This window comes from Myotis yumanensis, unplaced genomic scaffold, assembly GCF_028538775.1.
Source record: "Myotis yumanensis isolate MYYU_CA2020_CCGP unplaced genomic scaffold, mMyoYum1.0.hap1 SCAF_3, whole genome shotgun sequence".
Classification (NCBI taxonomy): Eukaryota; Metazoa; Chordata; class Mammalia; order Chiroptera; family Vespertilionidae; genus Myotis; species Myotis yumanensis.
Window position 1 is genome coordinate 12,973,098 of NW_027223754.1, and position 6,277 is coordinate 12,979,374.

General features: G+C 37.3%; 1 pseudogene; it reads right to left on the bottom strand.

Moving 5' to 3' along the window:
• Positions 1-5,059: 5,059 nt before the first annotated feature.
• Positions 5,060-6,068, bottom strand: LOC139005849 (methylmalonic aciduria and homocystinuria type D homolog, mitochondrial-like; annotated as a pseudogene).
• Positions 6,069-6,277: the final 209 nt, after the last annotated feature.

Below are 6,277 nucleotides of genomic sequence, written 5' to 3' on the forward strand. Positions count from 1 at the left end.
ATTAAACCTGGACATCTTTGGGCCTTTGAGCCTTTTGAAAGTCTCTTGAGCATTTTTAAATAGAAATAAATTCAGGCTTCACAAACTTGGTCTCCTTTTGGATGTTCTTGTTTGTTCCCTGTTGCCTCTGAAAATTCTTTTTTCCTGCTTTCAAATTCATGTCATCTGGGGAGGGCAGTCAGGGGCAACCAGGCCAGCAAGGGAGGGAAGTTCAGGGTGATCGGGCCTGCAGGGGAGGGCAATTGGGGATGATCGAACCGGCAGGGGAGCAGTTAGGCGTAGATCAGGCTGGCAGGGGAGTGGTTAGGGGTGATCAGCCTGGCAGGTAGAAGCAGTTAAGGGCAATCAGGCGGGCAATCAGGCAGGCAGGCAGGCAGGCAAGCTGTTGAGAGCCAGCAGTCCCGAATTGTGAGAGGGATGTCTGACTGCTGGTTTAGGCCTGGTCCCACAGGGACATCCTCTGAGGGGTCGCAGATTGGAGAGGGTGCAGGCTGGGCTGAGGGCCCCCCCCCACCCCCCCCGGCCGGTGCACAAATTTCATGCACCGGGCCTCTAGTCTTACTATCAAATTTGAATAGGAAATCAATAGTAATACAAATTTTTGCAATTAATTTAAATCATGCATTCCCTCCCTTAACCCTTTTCGGTCCAACGTCCAGGCTGACTCGACAGACCAGGCGCTAGGAGCAGGTCCAACGTTGAGCTGAGGTCGACACAGCAAACCGCTGCAATTATATGCATTGTCAGTAAGGTGCTGGGTTGCATGTGGGGAAATGTTTCAAAAGATACCACACTATGAAATGTTTTAAAGAATAAACTCTTTGATTAAACATACTTAATAATATAACCAGTGAATTTTTGGTTTGAACTTTAAAATAAGAACATTAAAAAGTTCAACATTCAATCCTGTCAATTAATTTGGACCATACTGTTTGAATTCCAAAAATAAAATTGGACCACAAAGGGTTAAGATATTATTTCACTAACTGAAGTTTTACAATTCAAGGATTTGCTAAAATGAAGTTAGGCTAAATTTTCTGAATTATTTTAAAAATATGGGTTTATACAGTTGTTTGTAAACATTTTTTGATATTTCTTTCAGTGTTTTTCTTCTACTCCAAAAAGATGGTGCCTAACCTTGCATATTCAGCTACTGGATACCTCACCTCATTATTTAAGAATTAAATAGGAGCAAGGAAAGATTTAAGATTTTTTTTCATGCTGAGCAGAATTCCTTTAAAAATAAATAATAAAAAAACAAAACAGAAAAGTGTGTTAGGATTGTATAATGAAATTTTGAATATAAAGATCCTGAGCAGGATTGTATAATGAAATTTTTAATATAAAGATCCTGAGCCTTCTTTTGATGTGCACTAAATAAGAGAGCTAGTAAACTGGTGGTTGAAATGTTTCTGTCAATAAAATTGATGTTATTTCACACCACAAGCATAAGGTTCACCTCTTTTCACAAATCAGAATAAGGCGTTAATTTGAACTTGTCAATGCAAAAGTGTATGTCATAGTTCACTGATTTTTCTAATGACAGTAAAAGGTGCTTATATATTTCATAGACAGACATTTTGAATTTTGAGGTTATAGAAAAACGTTCACATAAACCACATTAGTTTTTTTAGAAGGAAGAAAATATGTATAGTTTTTTATAGTCCAATTTTATTACAGCAACTAGAGGCCCGGTGCATGAGATTTGTGCACTCGGGGGTGGGGGGGTCCCTCAGCCCAGCCTGCGCCCTCTTAAAGTGTGGGAGCCCTTGGGGGATGTCATTTGGACATCCTTAGCGCTGCTGAGGAGGCAGCAGAGGCTCCTGCCACCACCCCTGTGCTCGCCAGCCATGAGCCCAGCTTCTGGCTGAGCAGCATTCTCCCTGTAGGAGCGCAATGACCACCATGGGGCAGCTCCTGCATTGAGTCTCTGCCCCCTGGTGGTCAGTGCACGTCATAGCAACCAGTTGTTCCACCATTCAGTTGATTTGCATAATAGCCTTTTATTATATAGGATTACTTTAAAACTTCAGAATTTAAATGTGAAGCCATTATTTGAAAGTTGTTTGCAAGGGTGTAATTGTTTGAAGACATTTATTCAGTTCTTAACAAAGTTTCTTTAACCTTGGAATCATTATAAAATATAATATGACTTTAAAATCTAATGATTTTCTACTGAGTGCACTGCTGTGAGGGTTAGGAAGTGCATTTGTTCTGAATATTATCTTGGCTGCCTCACTGAGAAGTCACAATACTGTGTGTTTGTCAAACAGCTTGAAAAGCTAGACAGTGCTATTAGGAGCAATATGGAATTGATAGGTAGAGAGATTATTCTTACCTACTGTTTTGTGATTTGGTAAAGGCATGGCAGTGAAGTTTTTTTTTTAATATCCTTTCATTCCTAATGAATTGTCATAATAAGATCTGCAGATTTCTTTTTTAAAAAATCGTTGTATAATCACAGCAGTGGTAGAAAATTTATTTCAGAAACACAATATCTGGTAATCCCTGTAGAAGACATTTGTAAAGTGATTTGAGAAATAATGAACTTTCCCAATATAAGACAAATAAAGTTTATGTACTCCTCATCTAACCATTCTTTCAGTGCTTCTTGCTTTCCTGTATACATGCAGTTTTCTAAACATTATTTTGATGTCCTGTTCAATTAAACACTTTATTTCTGACTTTATCTACACCACTGCACCTTTTTGTATTTCCTCACATAAAATACAAATATTAAGATTGAAATTTTAATGGTTTCATAGAACAATTAATATAGTAACCTCTTAGATATTTGGTTTATGGCATAATAGGGCAAATGTGTAACTTCTCATGAATGTGATTAGGATGGAGGTTAATTCTGCTTTACTTTCCAATTCTTCATTGATACTATCATAATGTCTCATAATTGCACTTTTTAGCCAATTAAAAAGCCACAATGTTGTACTTGGAATTCAGAACAGAAATATGTAGGCTTTCTTTTGGCTAAAGAAGGAAAGGGAGGGAGAAAGTGAATGTAATTTTTCATTTTCAGTATTGCAGTTCCATTATAGCACATAAATTCCACTGTATCATAGGATAGAGGTTTTGGGTACAAGATGTATAAAATAGGCTGAAATGTCATCCAGAGTAATAACACAGATGATATGAGGCTCAATAATGCAAGACCAAGAGAATTTGGAGACATTAATTTATGTTAATTTAAAATTTCCTATGTTACATTAATAATTATATAGGCCTGAGATATACCTCTTTGCACAGTGAAATAATCCCAAAATAATGCCAACATAATTAATAGCTTCTGTAGACCTGGTTGACTCCCCATTCTGGCAATAAGAGTAGAAGTGGAGGAGGGACCAGAATATGAAAATACCTTCTCCCACTTCACACACCACAGCATAACATCTTTACCATCATATTCCAAAGGGAAAAAGTAAGTCTTTGCAACAGAAAAGAACACAAAATGTGAGAGTATCTAAGAACACAAAAATATTTAAATGAAATGCAAGAGGCGTTTCATTTGGTTTGATGACAGTGTGAATAATGCTTTTTCTACCTCTAATGACTAAACTTGTTTTACAAAACCATAGAAATAGTATAATACTTCCTTATTCATCTTCCAGTAAGAGCTACCTGAATTACTTCAGATTATATCCCTCCAGCATGACACTTCTTTTAGTGGCTCTGGATGTGTTTTGTAGAAGGGGAAAGGACATTCAGGGATTAAAAATTGAAGTCCAGGTACTCTTAGAGTAACATTCTGAAGAATACTCACAAAAGGCCGCCATAACCCCCCTCCGAGTTCCCAAATAGAAAGCCTGGTTCACTTTTAATTTCTTCCTTTACCTTCATCCAGTTAATTTATAGTAAGTAGAATAGCAATATTGAACTGTATCCTAAGGTCAATGAGACTTTATGACATGTCCAGAAGGCATTGCTTCCAAGGTGAAGGCTGACCAAATATGATGTCACCCAAAAGCGAAAGGCAGCATGAGGGAGCCCTCTCCATCTTTCCAACTTACTTCTTTCTAAATAAGGGAGAGCAGATATTTGACTCATTAAATATATGGCTCCTTCCTTGTTCTCTCTTCCTCAAGGATGAGCTACACTCAGTTGGGCTGAGCCTACCTTTAGTGCAAGTTCCCTGTGGTAAGCAAATTAGGCCTGGCCAAGCCATTTCTTTGCTCTCTGTTACAGCTTCTATGCTTCTCCCAGCATATGTCAGAGTCCCATAGTCACCATAGGTTCAGGAATGGTGCAGGAAAAATAGGATCCTCCACTGTTATTAGGGTCCATTCTGGGTTTTCTAGTGTCTTTGCCATGGATCCTTGTGATGATGTGACAGGGTTATCTGCAATTTTCTCTGTAATTTATTTGCACAGAAACCTTGAGGTGAGCATGGTGCACTCTGAAAATAACTGTATATTAACATAGGAAGGGCATTATAATTGGGAATAATACTTTCAGCTGAGAACTGTCTTGCACTGATGGCTATGGACTACTTTTCTGCTGCTACAAGTGAACTTATGTTTGAAATAGTGGGATATAGGTTTTTGAAAATCAGCCTTTAAATCACACAGAAACACTGTATATCAGTCTTATAGCTATTCATTAATGAAATTAAGTAATTAATTCTAATATAGTAATTTACTTGCAAATGCCCATATACAACTGTCTGTAATAAACTGAGGTACTCCGAAAGCTCCATAAATATTAAACTAGAAACTTCCAAGAATGTCAGGTATGTGTTTACATATGAATAAATGCTTTAAACATACTAAATTGGTATAAAGATAGCATTATACTTCAATAATATAGCTGTCAATTTTTAAATGGTCTTACTACTGTAGATCCATAATCAAAGAGGTTAGGAGTCACAAGCTATAAATATATTCCAATCCATTCAAATTATGGAAGTATATAATAATTTTAAAAAACAGTTTGACAAATAGTCATTGTTAACAGTTAAATGTTTAAAAAATTGGCTAAACTAATGACCAAACATTCTCTATATAGGTGTTTATAGATCAACCCAAATATTTATAGAGCAACCCAAATGTTAAGTACAAATGGTACAGCAAATAAATTGGCATTGCTGCTGGTTGCCATTTAATTTCTTTGTAATATGGCTTTCTGGTGTTGCATTTGTGAAGATAGTTCCTACAACAATGTGGGTACCCCAGAGACTATGATGAATCACTTTACTGCAGCCAAGATCATCAAAAGAGAACCCTAAATGTTGACAGCATTCATCTGTTTCAAAAGAGTGTTGTTTGTATACAGGATAGGGCAAAAGTAGGTTTACAGTTATGAGTACACAAAACACAGACCTTATTCTTGTGTTATTATTTATTAATTATTATATTTTCCATGGGAACAACTATAAACCTACGTTTGTCCCACTGTGTCTGATCCAAAAAATACGAAACCAATGATGGGTCAATAAAGTCAGCCAAATAGCCTTTGGCTCAAAGAGTGTAGCATATTTCCCTAGCACCACTGATGAACATTTTTAAGGGCATTTCTCTTTCATTGTCTACCTCCTCGCTCCAAATAGTCATATCATTCTTAGTTTTCTGTGTTACATCGGAATCATTAGCTTGTTGGAGGCCACTTCTGGAAAGAGAGATTGAAAACCTCTTAGCAGCAATTCTGGACATGTTTGGATGGTGCACTCTACGCTGGCACTTTCTAGGTATGTTTCTGCATTGTTAATTGTTAATTTCTTGTGCAACAGGTGCATCATTACCCTGAAATTCATTCACATATTGTGCTGTTGCAAACTCATGTCTTTCACTTGATAAGGGTTTTGCTAGAACATCAGGTAAAGTTATATAAACCTGGCTGTTCTTCTGTGACATGGTTCCAATGAGGTGACAGTCAAAACCTATGTTCTCAGACCATATTGTTCAAGAGCATACATAGGGAGGTGCAGTGGTCACATGACTCATCAGAAACTGAAGATCCTCCTGTTAAAAAGGCTTTAGATTGACAACAATTTTAACTAAAGAGCAAAATCCTGGAAGTTAAGAAACTACTCTGGCTCTGTTACAGAGCACATTGGCCATTTCTAGAGGAGAGAGCAGATGCAAAATTTCTTTCCCAAAGTTGTTCTAAGAGCTGTGGCTGGAAGATGGAAGAATTTGGAGGGGTTACCATGGTTGGAAAACATCCACACCAATTACCACCACTGCCTCCAGCTGTCTAGAGTGAATTTTCTTAAAATCCAAATCTGAAAATAGTTTCCTTTATACTCCATTTATTATCCATTGCAATC